The sequence below is a fragment of the Brienomyrus brachyistius genome, unplaced genomic scaffold (assembly GCF_023856365.1).
Source record: "Brienomyrus brachyistius isolate T26 unplaced genomic scaffold, BBRACH_0.4 scaffold56, whole genome shotgun sequence".
NCBI classification, from domain to species: domain Eukaryota; kingdom Metazoa; phylum Chordata; class Actinopteri; order Osteoglossiformes; family Mormyridae; genus Brienomyrus; species Brienomyrus brachyistius.
In genome coordinates, this window is record NW_026042331.1 from 1922805 (window position 1) to 1940342 (window position 17538).

Sequence of the window (17538 nt, forward strand, 5' to 3'; positions counted from 1 at the left end):
GGTAGTACTGCAACTTGGCCTTGGACACCTTATGGCCCCCTTTTGCCAAGACCTTCAGCAACTGCACTGAGTCCTGGTGGCAGTCTGCCAGCGTTTCCGCACACAACAATAGATACTCCACATATTGTATCACTGTACTTTTTAAATTCAGTCTAAGTCTGCCTTAAGCACCTGATTAAAAACATGCAGCGAATGCTTAAATCCCTGTGGCATCCTCGTGTAGGTATACTGCTGACCCCTGTAGGTGAAAGCAAACAGAAACTGTGACTGTTCTGCAAGGGGCACACTGAAAAATGCTGAACACAAATCCACAACTGTAAACCATTTTGCATTGGGGGGGCACATTTGTCAACAGGGTGTGTGGATTGGGAACTTCTGCTGTCTGATCCTCCACTACCTCATTTACTGCACACAAATCATGTACCAGCCTCCACTTTTCACCTCCTGCCTTTGGCACAGGGAAGAGGGGGGTGTTGCAGCAGCTAATGGTAGGCACCAACACCCTTGCATCCAGTGATCCCTCTATCGTTTCCCTTACACCTTCCTCGGCCTCAGGTTTCAAGGGGTACTGGTTTTTCCAGGGTGGTGTGCACCCTGGCTTAAGATAAATTTCCAGTGGGCTAGCTGAATTAACTAGGCCTACATCTGTATCATGAGCAGTCCACACCTCCTCAGGCACTTCTCTTTCCATTTCCTGCCAACATTCCTCTGTACTTTCTTTTGAATCACACAAAACTCCTATCATGCTCCACAGCCAGGAATCTCTGTTGTCTAACTTCAAATCACCTACAACCTTTGCACTCTAATCCTTACAATCCTTAACATCTTCTCTCCTGCCGCTGCCTGCACACCTTCATGCACCGTCGGCACCCAAACCACCTGCTTTGCTCGCCGCATCATTTCTCCCAGATCCAGCATGGACTGATTAAAAGCCATCGCTATGAGAATATGTTCTTTATGGCCCAGTTCAAAATAATGTCAGCTGCAGAAATATGGAGCACATGTAATTTATCTGTATTTTAGACGGCAGACGAGGGGCTGGGTGACGTCGTGGCTGGACGACTTGCAGTGTAGCTTGTTATCTGTGCATTCTGGGCAGCGTGCTAACTTCTGATTACTTTTGGCATTTGGTTCGATGTTACGTCATTTCCAGGTGTGTCGGTGCCCAGTATGAAGCTAATCGCCGCATTATAGGTATGAAAAGAAGACAGAATAGCAAAAAAGTGAGAAAAAAATTATACCTAGAAGACCACTAGAGGGAGCTCACACATTCTGTCGTACTTGATACAGTAACAACAGTGATGTATAGGAACAGAGTTAGAAGACAGTAATTTATATATAAAGAATGCAGTTTCATTAATCTAATTGGGTGGGCCCAACTGTCAATACCACCCAGACCTATCCATAGCTCCGCCTCTGCGTCAGTCCATCTACCAAACTGGACAGCAAATTTACAACCGTTCTGTTTCAGTGGTTATATTTAAGGAATGTCACATTAGTAAATTCACACTTTACATGAACATCTGAAATGGGCAGAGTCAAAATCGGCAGTACAGGCAGACCGATGTCTTTGAAACTCCTTTTTCCTTCAGCACCCTCTTACTGCAAAACCTCAATCCAAAGTATTCTATGTTGTTCATCTCTGTGTAACTGTGGTCCATTAAAAGAGGTGATGCTGCCTGAACCACCAGCCAAGGCTGGGAGGAAAGGGAGGAACACTAGTAAAATGAAGGAAGAAAAGCAGCCCACCCTATCTCAAGGTCACGAATACAAAAGTCAGGGAGTGTTATGAAGAAGACACCACACTTAAGACCATTGGTTTTATGCAGTGAATTACACCAGAGAGAGTTTTTGCATTTTACCTGTCTTACGTAACATTCCTCAGCCTTCAGATTTTTCCACAGATTGCAGGACATAATTTAGGGTGCCAAACAAAACAGCGGAACTGCAGTTGTCAGGTATCCCGGGTAGCGACGGGCAGGTAAGTGGGCAGGAGGCAGGGAAAGACAAGGCAGGCAGGTGGAATACAGGGAAAACTGGGGATTTATTAAGGGAAAGAAGGCTACAGGCAGGACAGATCAACGGTAGTAACATCCAACATCAATGACGGACAAATTTGTTTAATTCATTTTAATCCAAAAGTATACAACAACTAAATAAATCAACATAAATAGAAACGAATAAAACCATTCCGACAGCTGCTAGTTTTTATTATGTATCAGACTATTGCTTGCCTTCGGCATTCCTGGTGTAATTACCTGAATAAATGTTTGACAGGAAATCTAATGAGTTTCCTTTTCCTCAGAGACAAATAGCGCCGAGTCTGTGCCGTCAAGCTGCTTGTGTGACCAAATAAAGCTTCAGACATAACTTGTTATCTGTGAGTAAACCTTACCTCTAATCACTTCAGTATTAATAAAGGTTTATAAACAGGACTCTACGGCGATCTGTCACTTTGAATTCCAGTGGTTTTTATAAGGCAACCTATATTGTCACACCCTGCCAGTCCTGTCCTCGTGTGTGCCACGGCCCCTCGTTAACCTCGTGTGGAATCCCCTTGTCATCAGCTGTTGTGAGTTGGTTTTCATTAGTTCTGTGTATTTAAGTCCACGTCAGAGTTTGTTTCACTAGTCCTGTCATTGCATTTTTATGACTATTCTGTCCCGTATGCCTCTCTGTGTGCCCATTAAAACTCTTACCTTGTGCCTCTAATAAATACCCACGGCTTCCTGTCTGTTACAAAGTTTTCGATCCAAGCTGCTACAGTTCCTAAAATCCGTGCAGCTTTGAGCTTAAGCAAGAGCCATTTGTGGGGGACAACATCAAAGACCTCCTGGAAAGCGAAGTAGATGACATCATAGGCCTTTTTGTGATCAATTTCTCTTGTAGCTTCCTCAAAGAAATCAAACAGATTAGTCAAACAGGACCTTCCTCACCTGAATCCATGTTGGTTATCCCTCAGAATGTTACTTACCATTTTCACTTGGATTATAGCTTCCATTATTTTTTCCAGTTAAACTGATTGGCCTATAGTTTGCTGGATTACTTCGATCCCCTTTTTTGAATATGGGTGTTATATTAGCATGCTTCCAATCAGAAGGTATCACACTAGCAGATAAGGATTTCTGGAATAATAAAGTTAAAGGTCGGCTAATAATATTCCTCATCTCCTTTAAAACTGTAGGCAAGATGCCATCTATTTATTTTGAGCTTAGCTAGGCTTAGTACCACATCAGCCTCAGTTATACATATATTGATCATAGACGACATTTGTTGGGGAATGAGGGGTTCAGATATGACCTTTCCATCAGTGAAAATCCCCTGCAACTCTCACAAGAAAGTCTGAAAAAAGGGAAATGTCTCTTCTGTCTTTACAACCCACACTGGTTTCCAATTTTTGTGCATAGCTCAGCAAGAGTACTGCTGTATCCTGGAACAAGAGTTGTATACCATGCAGAAGATGGAGGAGAGAAGGGAGAGGGTCTTGGCAAAGGTTATTTGGGTGTTTTAGTACGAGAGGGGGATATAGGGCTGTCGGAGGAACAAACAGGTACGCTTTGGTCTCTTCAGGAATATTAAAAGTATGAAATATAAAGCGAGACAAAATCATGAAATATTATAAGCAATAGTAAGTAGTCCCTTTAATGATTACAAAATTATGGAATATCAGACAAAATTACGAAATATCATAAGCATTGCTAAGTAGTCCTGTCGGTGTCGGGAGTGGTGGGCGGCGAGTGCCACCTTGCGGACCGCGTAGGAACTGTAGTTTTGAGTTTTAGCACCCTGCTTGTTCAGTCCAAGAGCCGTACGTTTGTATTTGGTTAACGTTTGCTCCCTTAACTGTAATCCTTTATTAAGGTTCCAAAGCACGAAGTGCTATGGAAACTTATTGTTTTTCTTAGGATTATTAAGGTTCCAAAGCACGAAGTGCAATGGAACCTTATTGTTTTTCTTAGGATTATTAAGGTTCCAAAGCACGAAGTGCAATGGAACCTTATTGTTTTTCTTAGGATTATTATTATTAAGGTTCCAAAGCACGAAGTGCTATGGAAACTTATTGTTTTTCTTAGGATTATTAAGGTTCCAAAGCACGAAGTGCATTGGAAACTTATTGTTTTTCTTAGGATTATTATTATTATTATTAAGGTTCCAAAGCACGAAGTGCATTGGAAACTTATTGTTTTTCTTAGGATTATTATTATTATTAAGGTTCCAAAGCACGAAGTGCAATGGAACCTTATTGTTTTTCTTAGGATTATTAAGGTTCCAAAGCACGAAGTGCAATGGAACCTTATTGTTTTTCTTAGGATTATTATTATTATTATTATTATTTTTCTGCCCTAAAACTGAATGTACAGCCTAAACCGTAAGTGCTAGAATTATGAAACTTGGTAGGATGATGTCAATTCCTCCCCGCTACTAAGATAATCCGACCCAACCATGTCGGCCAGATGGGGGCGCCGTGGCGCCCCCTAACGCGTTTTGATTGATATCTCCTGTCCTGTTAGTCCTATAATTGAAATTCATATTTCTACTGATAGAGACATCCTTGCCCTACCAACTTGCCATTTGGACTATTAAGCTCCGCCTACTTAGATTTTTTGCTAATTTGCATAATTTGCAAAACCTACTTTTGCTTGTAATTCCTACACCGTCTGACGGAATCAGACAAATGAGGTATCAAACTGATCAGGTCTCTGAGCTGATGAATACTAATTCAAATAATCCTGATATTGGTCTATCATACGGCCACTAGCCACGCCCAAAGTCTACGTAAATTTAGCCAGTATTGGTCTGACTGTTATAACTTGGCCATACCTTAGCCTACCTTCACCAAATTTGAAATCCTATCTCTGTACCAAATTCTGGGGACACTGTTGAAGGCGGGCCGCATTTCGTCAATAGGGGGCGCTACAACTAAAAACTGCCAATATCTCCTGACTTCCTTGACCGATCCAAATGAAATTTGGCATACATGTACTACTCTGAAGCCTGAGGTCAGGAATCTATCAGGGCAGTCATTAGTCATAAAACCCTAGCCACCATCAGCCAATCAAAATCAAGCAGCATTCTGACAGGCCTTTGACAGGCTTAACAACAGCTGATCTGAAGAAAAATAGGCTTGTACATTTGTCTCCTAACCCCTAGCAACCCCTGCGAAGGCCACCCCAATTGTCCACATGGGGGCGCTACAGCGACAGGATTTGCATTTCTGCTTATTTCTATTGAACTGTTAATGATAAAATTGAGATTTGTTACTTATCTAATGCACTGGCCCATGCCAAATTCAAATCCATGTAGAACTTCATCCTATCTCTTTCCGCTTTTGCGTATTTTATAGGAGTCTAAAAACATGACATTTCGTTAACCTCCTTGGATTTTCAACCAACCTATGTATATCTAGTATTATTCAAATCAGGAGACAGTCCTGGTATACAATTATTCAAAAAATCCTAAACTTTCTATAAGGTACGGCGACCAGCCACATCCAGACCATACAGGTGCCACGCCCACTTCAATCAGACAGCTGTATCTCAGGCCTGCCTCAGCCAATCACTACCAAACTTGAATATGTCATCAAGGACGGTAGTGGGTAAGGGCCCTCCAAATTTGGTGCCGATCGGTCAAACGGGGGCGCTACAGCAATGCAATATGTGTCTCTAAACCTGCAAAACCAGTGAAAGTGACATTTATCTCATTTCTGTTCAAGTCTCATATTACTGGTAAAAATCCTTTGTACTGCAAGTTCTGTGAGTCATGCCAAATCAAGATATATGTATTGCACAATAACAGTCATCTGCATTCCCTTGTGATATTTAAAAACGGATTAAATGAAATATTCCTATAACTTTAACAATCTACACCCCATGTAAGTGATTCTAGTGTCAAGTCAATCAAGACACTGCCGTCAGGGATGATTATTAAAAAATACCTGACCTTTCTGTATAATATGGCCACCAGCCACACCCAACCTGCATCATTTATAAGCCCATTTCAATCAAACAGCTAAATCTCAGGCTTGCTTCATCCAATCCTCACAAAATTTCACCCACTAATGTAGCACTGGCCCACAGACAGACCCTCCAACTTTGATGTCGATCGGTCAAACGGGGGCGCTATGGCGACTGTTCATATGTGTCTAAGAGCAAACTTGGCTGAGAAGGCCTAAAAATATTGAATAGAATTTATCCATGGAGCGCAGGCTCCACCTGCTGGCCAAACCATTTCAATTCCTATTTCAATCAAACAGCTAAATCTCAGGCATTCTTCATCCGATTCTCACCAAATTTTACCCACTAATGTAGCACGGCCTCCCACAGAGACCCACCAACTTTGGTGCCGATCAGTCAAACAGGGGCGCTACAGCCACTGTTCATATGCCATCATCCCAAACCATATATTCAGTCAAGCTCAGGCACTTCACCAGACAGATCTACATTGGTGATATTTCTCCTAAGCAGGTGCAATTACATTTTCCTCCTGTTTCTCATCCACCCTTTTTCTTATCCTAACTAAACGTTTCTACTGTAACATCAACATGTCAGATCTCATGCTATTGTAGTACTGTTTCCTACTTTCTGACTATTTAAATGCATTGGCCAGCAATTACAGTCTCTATTTCATGTCCTATTATTATTGAACTTTTCATTTTATGCCATTGAACTTTTCATTTTATGCTGTGTACTCCATGTCTACCCACTTATTCTGTCCATTAGCTTCTCATGCTATCGTAGTAGTATTTCCTACTTTCTGACTATTTAAATGCATTGCCCAGCAGTTACGGTCTCTATTTTATGTCCTATTATTATTGAACTTTTCATTTTATTCCATGTACTCCATTTCTACCCACTTATTCTTTCCATTAGCTTTGGAACTGCTTATCACTGCTTGCAGTTATATTTATTATTATTATTATTATTTTTCTGCCCTAAAACTGAATGTACAGCCTAAACCGTAAGTGCTAGAATTATGAAACTTGGTAGGATGATGTCAATTCCTCCCCGCTACTCAGATAATCCGACCCAACCATGTCGGCCAGATGGGGGCGCCGTGGCGCCCTCTAACGCGTTTTGATTGATATCTCCTGTCCTGTTAGTCCTATAATTGAAATTCATATTTCTCCTGATAGAGACATCCTTGCCCTACCAACTTGCCATTTGGACTATGAAGCTCCGCCTACTTAGATTTTTTGCTAATTTGCATAATTTGCAAAACCTACTTTTGCTTGTAATTCCTACACCGTCTGACGGAATCAGACAAATGAGGTATCAAACCGATCAGGTCTGTGAGCTGATCCATAATCATTCAAATAACCCTGACATTTGTGTATGATACAGCCACTAGCCACGCCCAAAGACTACCTAAATTTAGCTAGTATTGGTCTGACTGTTATAACTTGGCCATACCCTAGCCTACCTTCACCAAATTTTAAATCCTATCCCCGTACCCCATTCTGGGGACACTGTTGAAGGCGGGCCGCATTTCGTCAATAGGGGGCGCTACAACTAAAAACTGCCAATATCTCCTGACTGCCTTTACCGATCCAAATGAAATTTGGCATACATGTACTACTCTGAAGCCTGAGGTCAGGTATCTATCAGGGCAGTCATTAATCATAAAACCCTAGCCACCATCAGCCAATCAAAATCAAGCAGCATTCTGACAGGCCTTTGACAGGCTTAACAACAGCTGATCTGAACAAAAATAGGCTTGTACATTTGTCTCCTAACCCCTAGCAACCCCTGCGAAGGCCACCCCAATTGTCCACATGGGGGCGCTTCAGCGACAGGATTTGCATTTCTGCATATTTCTATTGAACTGTTAATGATAAAATTGAGATTTGTTACTTATCTAATGCACTGGCCCATGCCAAATTCAAATCCATGTAGAACTTCATCCTATCTCTTTCCGCTTTTGCGTATTTTATAGGAGTCTAAAAACATAACATTTCGTTAACCTCCTTGGATTTTCAACCAACCTATGTATATCTAGTATTATTCAAATCAGGAGACAGTCCTGGTATACAATTATTCAAAAAATCCTAAACTTTCTATAAGGTACGGCGACCAGCCACATCCAGACCATACAGGTGCCACGCCCACTTCAATCAGACAGCTGTATCTCAGGCCTGCCTCAGCCAATCACTACCAAACTTGAATATGTCATCAAGGACGGTAGTGGGTAAGGGCCCTCCAAATTTGGTGCCGATTGGTCAAACGGGGGCGCTACAGCAATGCAATATGTGTCTCTAAACCTGCAAAACCAGTGAAAGTGACATTTATCTCATTTCTGTTCAAGTCTCATATTACTGGTAAAAATCCTTTGTATTGCAAGTTCTGTGAGTCATGCCAAATCAAGATATATGTATTGCATAATAACAGTCATCTGCATTCCCTTGTGATATTTAAAAACGGATTAAATGAAATATTCCTATAACTTTAACAATCTACACCCCATGTAAGTGATTCTGGTGTCAAGTCAATCACGACACTGCCGTCAGGGATGATTATTAAAAAATACCTGACCTTTCTGTATAATATGGCCACCAGCCACACCCAACCTGCATCATCTATAAGCCGATTTCAATCAAACAGCTAAATCTCAGGCATGCTTCATCCAATCCTCACGAAATTTGATCCACAAATGTACCACTTGCCCACAGACAGACCCTCCAACTTTGATGCCGATCGGTCAAACGGGGGCGCTACGGCGACTGTTCATATGTGTCTAAGAGCAAACTTGGCTGAGAAGGCCTAAAAGTATTGAATCGAATTTATCCATGGAGCGCAGGCCCCACCTGCTGGGCAAACCATTTCAATTCCTATTTCAATCAAACAGCTAAATCTCAGGCATTCTTCATCCGATTCTGACCAAATTTTACCCACTAATGTACCACGGCCTCCCAGAGAGACCCACCAACTTTGGTGCCGATCAGTCAAACAGGGGCGGTACAGCCACTGTTCATATGCCATCATCCCAAACCATATATTCAGTCAAGCTCAGGCACTTCACCAGACAGATCTACATTGGTGATATTTCTCCTAAGCAGGTGCAATTACATTTTCCTCCTGTTTCTCATCCACCCTTTTTCTTATCCTAACTAAACGTTTCTACTGTAACATCAACATGTCAGATCTCATGCTATTTGTTGGGGAAAGCGCCCGGCGTTTCCACCCCAACTCCACATTTACGAGACACACACAGGTTACAGTTTTACTTGCAAGGGTACCCACACTCTCTGCAATGCAAACTACAGCAGAATGTGTTACAAAGGGTGGTTCCCCTTGACTTCTTTATTTATAGTCAATGGGGGGCGCAAGAGAGGGAAGTGAGATTCTTATCTAAGTAGGCAGCTGTTAACCACTTACTTAGAGTACAATAGCTAAGAGTATGTGGCTAGAAGATAAGAAATAACGTATACATATATATTTACACTCATTGCTGATCATACAGAAATGATTAACAACTGTTTCTTCAACCTAACAGTCCCTCCTGTTTATCATGACAGTATGATCAGAAGCATCAACATTGTACAAGTTGCAAAGGCACTTTAGGTACAACCTTCATTTAGACCACATTGTCATTATCCTGGAAAACATTTAATTCCGGTTCTTCAGGTCCGAGCCCTGCACGGGTGCTTTCGGCTCGGCCGTCATTATGAATTATATGTCTTCTTCATCGCCATCGCTGGAAACAGGCTCTGTCTCTATAGTTTGGGTAAGGGAGAGAAACATTGTACTGCGTGTCCGAAAAGCAGCATTAAGAGCTTGATTAATAAACATTTTCAAACATGGTATAACAGTAATAAAACAACAGAAAAATAAAATGAAAAACAAAAGAAAATATAAGTGAAACATTACTTTGATATCCTATACCTGCAGAAGATATTCATAGCTCTGCCATACACCGTAGGTCCTTCACTATGAGTGAGCATTACTGAACAAACATAGCAATTTGTCACATTTTTCGCTGTTACAGTATCATGTACATATCGGTACCAGTAGTTTTGCATAAATGGATGTGAGTGGTCAGCGGGCAACGGGCGTAGATGGAAGTCATCATGGGTCCATCGCCGTAGGTGCTGTAATAGAGCTGGTGAGAGCCAGGACAACCATACAAGTCCTACAACAAGAATGACCCCTAGAGTCACTTTACCACATCCCCACCCTATCAGGGCCATCCTAAATAGAGTGCAGCTCAGTTGTTTTCTTCACCGGGTTGAGACAACAGCACCCTATTGGTTACTGTGCCTTTGTAGCGGACTTCCACTGCTACTCTGTCGCTGAGGCCTCTGATAAGGGCTTGATGGGTTTACAGTGACTTTTGTGTATCCAGGAAGGTCGTTCTGCGATCTTTACTGCTGTTGGTGTTGTAAGGAGGACTTGATAAGGACCGTCCCACCGAGGTGTGCTCCAATCTTTCCGCAACAGGACCTTGACCAGGACCCAATCTCCCGGCTGCAAGTTATCCTGTTGAGTAGAAACAGAATTTACCGGCAGACTACTGGGGCTATGTTTTTGTTGTGATGTTAGTAGTTTACGCATCCAATCAGCCAGCGTATTTTCTCTGTCTGCTTTTCCTATATCACTCATTTCGGTTGCTAAGGGAAACGGTCTACCATACACTATTTCAAAAGGTGTTAATCCTGCAGGAGTGGGAGTTATTCTCATCCATAATTTTACTAGAGACAAACATTCTGGCCACGGCCTTTTTGTCTCTTCCATTGTCTTTTTTAGCCTTGTTTTAATAGTGCCGTTGGTCCTTTCCACTAAGCCTGCGCTCTGGGGGTGATACGCACAATGATTCTTAAGCGTAAAACCTAATGCTTGTGAGCAAAGGGACATAGTCTGATTTACAAAATGAGTCCCATTGTCTGATCTTATAATATGAGGTATGCCATAGGTAGGGAAATAATGGCTTACCAAACATTTTGCAACGGTCATTGCATCACAATGCTTTACAGGGTATATTTCTACCCACTTAGAAAAGGTGTCTATAATAACTAGACAGTATTTCTTTCCTTGTGACCAAGATAATTCAATAAAATCCATATGTACAACTTGAAATGGATACTCAGCTGTGGGGAACTGGCCACGTTTTGGTCTGATGTTTCCTTGTGCATTGTGTTTACAACAAATTAAGCATGTCCTACAAAATTGTTTTGCATAATCAGAAAAATTTATAGCATAGAAATATTGTTGTATGATATGTACCATCCCTCCTGTTGAGACATGAGTATTTCCATGGCTCACCAAAGCAGCTGTTTTGTATAAATTTTTTGGTAGGATGGGCTTGTCATTCATATAGTAAACTTTCTCTCGTTGTATTGCTCCTCTTTTGATCCAACTTTGTACTTCTATTTTAGGAGCATGAATCTGTGCATCACATAGCACATCGCTATCTATAAAAAGAATGTCTGCCACTGATAAGGTAGGTTGTTTCAGTGCCGCTTCTTTGGCGGTTTTATCTGCAAAACTATTTCCTGCGGTTTCTGCAGAGTCATCAGTCTGGTGTGCTTTGCATTTGCACAGTGCAAAGTGAGTCGGTAAATGCACAACGTCTAATAATCTAAGTAGCAAATTTGTATGAGTAAGAGATGTGCCCTGTGATGTTCTAAAACCTCTATTTTTCCAGACTCTTGCATGGTGATGGACAGCTGCAAACACATATTGACTATCAGTGTAGATAGTAAGTGACTTGTTCTTGAACAGTTCACATGCCCTGATCACAGCATAAAGTTCAGCCGCTTGTGCTGAACAAGTAGAAGGGAGTGCATTGGCTTCTAACACTTCAGTAGATGTAACTACAGCATACCCAACTTTATTTTTTCCCATATCATTTTTTGATGCCGAGCCATCTACATAAACAACTTCTGATCCTGGTATAAAAGTTTGCAGAATATCTGCTCTTGGTTTTGTTTGTTCTTCTATTGTTGCTTTGCAAGAATGTGGCTCCCCATCCTCTGCGGTGGGGAGGAGCGTACTAGGGTTCAATAGGCCACACCGCTGAAGTTCAATGTTAGGTTGTGAGAGCAAAAGTGACACTAAGGTAAGATGTCTTGTATGTGTTAAGAATGGAAGCGGTGTCTGCAACAAGATTAAAGACACCGAATGAGGAACTTTAAGTATGAGGGGGTGACAAAGTACCAATTCTGCTGATACCTTTACTGCTTCTGCAGCAGCTGCACATGCCTGTAAACACTGTGGAAAACCAGCTGCTACTGCATCTAATCGTTTTGAATAGAATGCTAACGGTCTCTCTTTTGCTCCGAATGGCTGTGTTAATACTGCTTTCATATAACCTTGATTAGCATCTACACATAGGGTGAATGGTTGTTGATAATCTGGTAGAGCAAGGGTCACATTGGTTTGCAACATTCTTTTTAAATTTGTAAAAACATTTTCTCCGTCCTCAGTCCATTGTATTTTGTCCTTTAGAGTCATCTCCTTCCCGTATATTAAATTTTGCAAAGGTTGAACTAGAAAAGCATAATCTGGTAACCATTCTCTACAATAATTGCAGAGCCCTAAAAAGGACATCATCTGTTGTTTAGTCTGTGGTTTAGGTGCTTCCTGTATAGCTTGTTTCCTTATCTCTAGCAACGAGCGACCTTTTTGTGAAAGGTTATGCCCTAAATAGACAACTGTCTTTTTGCAATACTGCAACTTCTGTTTAGAAGCTTTATGTCCAGTATTGTATAAGTGCTGAAGCACAGTTAGGGTAGTTTCTTTGCAATGTTGTTCTGAATCTGCTGCTATTAAGATATCATCCACGTATAGTAATACCTGACTATGTGATGGAATTTCACAGGTACTCATAGAGTATCTAAGGGCCATGGTATATACATGTGGACTTTCAGAAAATCCCTGAGGGAGTCTAGTATATGTATATTTTTTCCCTTTATAGGTAAATCCAAATAAATGTTGAGAATCAGGGTGCAATGGTACTGAGAAAAATGCATTACTAAGATCCACTACTGAGAAGTAGCTTTTATCAGGAGTCAATGAGTTGAGCAATAAGTGTGGGTTAGGCACGTCTGGTGCTGCATGTTGCACTATGTTATTAACCGGTCTTAAATCCTGCACCATGCGCCATTTCCCTGTATGTCCCTTCTGGACTGGAAAGATAGGAGTGTTGCAAGTGGCTTCAGGAGCCTCTCGCAATATTCCTGATGCTAACATGTCTTGTACTACAGGGGCTATACCTTTCTCTGCTTCAGGTTTTAATGGGTATTGCCTAACTACCGGACGGTGTTCTGATTTCACAGTTACTTTGTAAGGTGGGAATCCCTTTACCAGCACTACATCAGTGGGGGAGGAGGACCATAACCCTTCTGGGAGGCGATCTAGATCTGGACATGATCCCTCCTCCAGGGCTGAAAAAATTTGTCAGGCTGGGTCCTTTAAGTGTGTGGTGGGAGTGGTTTGAACTCTCCATCCCAAAGGAAACCGCCACACATTGTGTTTCTCATCATAGCTCCAACAGGAGCCAGATACGGGTTGGTAGTCATTGTAACTGTGCATAGAATCTCGTAAGAACATTTCTACATCTCTCCACTGCATCTGGGGTGGTTTTGAAAGAGATACGTGTGGTGTTCTCTCTCTAAATACAGCCTGTTGCTTGTTAGATAAAATGACTGAGGCTGCTGAAAACCCAGTGGTGGGGTTAACATACATATATTGTAAGGTAATACAAGTGTCTTGGAGGGCATGAAACGTTTTGTCATAGGCATAATCTGGTCCTAGGGTGTCTTTGTACCACATAGTAACGTGTAAGGCATCGTCAGGCATGAACTGGGCCTGTCTAGGGGACTGCTTTTCTCTAGTTTTCCGCAATAATTCTCGTGTCTGTGCAGTTCCCCCTAGGTCCAGAGACCAGTAATATTGTGGTGTTGTGGTTCCTTGCACAACATAAGCTTCCTCATTTACGATTGCTTTCATGCCAGTGGCTGTGGCAACCACGCTAATGCCCATTTGTACCATAAGGTCTCGACCTAACAAGTTAACAGGACAAGAAGGGCTTATTAACACCTGTGCTTGACATTCAAGTCCAGTTTCCTTATCTTTTACTGCAACTGGGTTTGTTAACTGATGTCTGTCTGTCTGACCTCCTGCCGTTTTTATATTTATGACTGATGAAGAATATGTGACTCCGGGAGGACTGGAGGTTAGGACAGTCCTACATGCTCCAGTGTCACACAGACATTCATATACTTTGCCGTTTATGACTAACTTCCGACTTGGCAAGGTTTCCCACTGCCTTTCTGCTAATAACTGACACACTGCTTGTAAATCTATTTCCTTATCTAAGAAGTCTTGTAAAGTGACCTCCGTTTCCTTTCTTAAAATCACCTCTGTTTTGCCTCGGATGGTGTCGGTAACAGGGGCCTCCGAGGGGGGTCATTGATCATTGTTTTCAATGGAGTTTGGGTTATATGGTTGTTTCCCTACTCTACAATTCCTAGCTAAGTGTCCAGGTTTCCTGCATGTCCAGCAAATGTTATCTTGCTGAGACGAATTCCTGTAATTGTTTCTGAAAACACCTCTCCCCCTTCCTCGGCCTCTTGACCTTCCTCTGAATCCTCCCCTCCCCGGAGGATTCATTTGCACTAGTGCTACTACTTCTGAGGCGCTGAATACTGTGTCTGTCTTTTCCTGTTTCTGCGCTCTCTGCGCGTGTTGGGCATATTCTAGTGCTTGTTGGACTGAACCAGTATTCTGATGTACCCAATGTTTGTCAAGATATTTTCGCAATTCGGGCTTTAGGCCTGCGACAAAAGCTCGATTTAGCTGTTGTTGGTACACTCCTACTGCCTCTTCATCAAATGGGATCCCTGAGTTTCCTCTAAATACAACTCTCATTCTATCCATAAAATCCTCAGGTTCCTCTCCATCTTTTTGTTTACATTGCGCTCTTCTGCCATAATCTGCTCGTCTCATAAACACTATCTCTATCCTTCCATGTAATTGTTGCATACTCTGTTTTCTACGTACATCTCTTAACTTACTTTGTTCCAACCATGCATCAGAAAAAACATATTCTTTTTTTCTGTCTTTACCTTCTTTCTTATTGGTAGTCTGTAACATCTCCAGTTTTAAGTTTCCCTGTAATTTTAATATATCTGGAGTGTGGAGTTTTCCTCCAAACCCATGTTTTTTCCTCCATCTCTGACTACTTATTTGTCCTGATCCTGGCTTATATCCTTCCATAAACTTCTCATCTCCCTCTAGTTCCATTTGTTTACTTTGATTCTTCCCCATTGTTACCTTTTAATGGATACACTACAAAAAATAAAAAATCCTAAAAGCAAGTCCCTGGCATGAGACCTCAGGAGGACACCAACACGGCCTTCTACTGCTCACTATTAGAGCAGCGGTGTTAGTTTTCAGGGATGAAACCCGTCCTTTATCCTTCAGTCACCAGTATGTTGTTGCTTTTAGGGTGGATCGTGTAGGTTAATCTAAAACCTATAAAAACACATCCACATACAACACTGTATATATTTCCAATAACGCCTACTTTCTCTCCCGGTTAATTTCGGCTAACCTCAACCACATGCATGTCTTGGCCACCTACTTATTTAGGTGCCGTATCTCTCACTTGGCCACCTACTCACTTAGGTGCCATATCTCTCACCTGTATAGTGTGCTCTCTGATCCGTCACCGAGGTCCTTCAGACATCACCAGACGTCGAGCGCAGTTCTAACCACCGGCCTGATGACGAATTCACATCACAGGTCTTTCTTGCACCCGACTTCGAGTGGCTGTCGACAGACTTCGGTGTCGCTTCTCTCGGCGTACTGGAGACGTCTTCGGGGTTCCTCGGCTCCGGCTCGAAGGACCAAATTCTATGTTGGGGAAAGCGCCCGGCGTTTCCACCCCAACTCCACATTTACGAGACACACACAGGTTACAGTTTTACTTGCAAGGGTACCCACACTCTCTGCAATGCAAACTACAGCAGAATGTGTTACAAAGGGTGGTTCCCCTTGACTTCTTTATTTATAGTCAATGGGGGGCGCAAGAGAGGGAAGTGAGATTCTTATCTAAGTAGGCAGCTGTTAACCACTTACTTAGAGTACAATAGCTAAGAGTATGTGGCTAGAAGATAAGAAATAACGTATACATATATATTTACACTCATTGCTGATCATACAGAAATGATTAACAACTGTTTCTTCAACCTAACACTATTGTAGTACTGTTTCCTACTTTTTGACTATTTAAATGCATTGGCCAGCAATTACAGTTTCTATTTCATGTCCTATTATTATTGAACTTTTCATTTTATGCCATTGAACTTTTCATTTTATGCTGTGTACTCCATGTCTACCCACTTATTCTGTCCATTAGCTTCTCATGCTATCGTAGTAGTATTTCCTACTTTCTGACTATTTAAATGCATTGCCCAGCAGTTACGGTCTCTATTTTATGTCCTATTATTATTGAACTTTTCATTTTATTCCATGTACTCCATTTCTACCCACTTATTCTTTCCATTAGCTTTGGAACCGCTTATCACTGCTTGCAGTTATATTTATTATTATTTTTCTGCCCTAAAACTGAATGTACAGCCTAAACCGTAAGTGCTAGAATTATGAAACTTGGTAGGATGATGTCAATTCCTCCCCGCTACTCAGATAATCCGACCCAACCATGTCGGCCAGATGGGGGCGCCGTGGCGCCCCCTAACGCGTTTTGATTGATATCTCCTGTCCTGTTAGTCCTATAATTGAAATTCATATTTCTACTGATAGAGACATCCTTGCCCTACCAACTTGCCATTTGGACTATTAAGCTCCGCCTACTTAGATTTTTTGCTAATTTGCATAATTTGCAAAACCTACTTTTGCTTGTAATTCCTACACCGTCTGACGGAATCAGACAAATGAGATATAAAACTGATCAGGTCTCTGAGCTGATGAATACTAATTCAAATAATCCTGATATTGGTCTATCATACGGCCACTAGCCACGCCCAAAGTCTACGTAAATTTAGCCAGTATTGGTCTGACTGTTATAACTTGGCCATACCTTAGCCTACCTTCACCAAATTTGAAATCCTATCTCTGTACCAAATTCTGGGGACACTGCTGAAGGCGGGCCGCATTTCGTCAATAGGGGGCGCTACAACTAAAAACTGCCAATATCTCCTGACTTCCTTGACCGATCCAAATAAAATTTGGCATACATGTACTACTCTGAAGCCTGAGGTCAGGAATCTATCAGGGCAGTCATTAGTCATAAAACCCTAGCCACCATCAGCCAATCAAAATCAAGCAGCATTCTGACAGGCCTTTGACAGGCTTAACAACAGCTGATCTGAACAAAAATAGGCTTGTACATTTGTCTCCTAACCCCTAGCAAACCCTGCGAAGGCCACCCCAATTGTCCACATGGGGGCGCTACAGCGACAGGATTTGCATTTCTGCTTATTTCTATTGAACTGTTAATGATAAAATTGAGATTTGTTACTTATCTAATGCACTGGCCCATGCCAAATTCAAATCCATGTAGAACTTCATCCTATCTCTT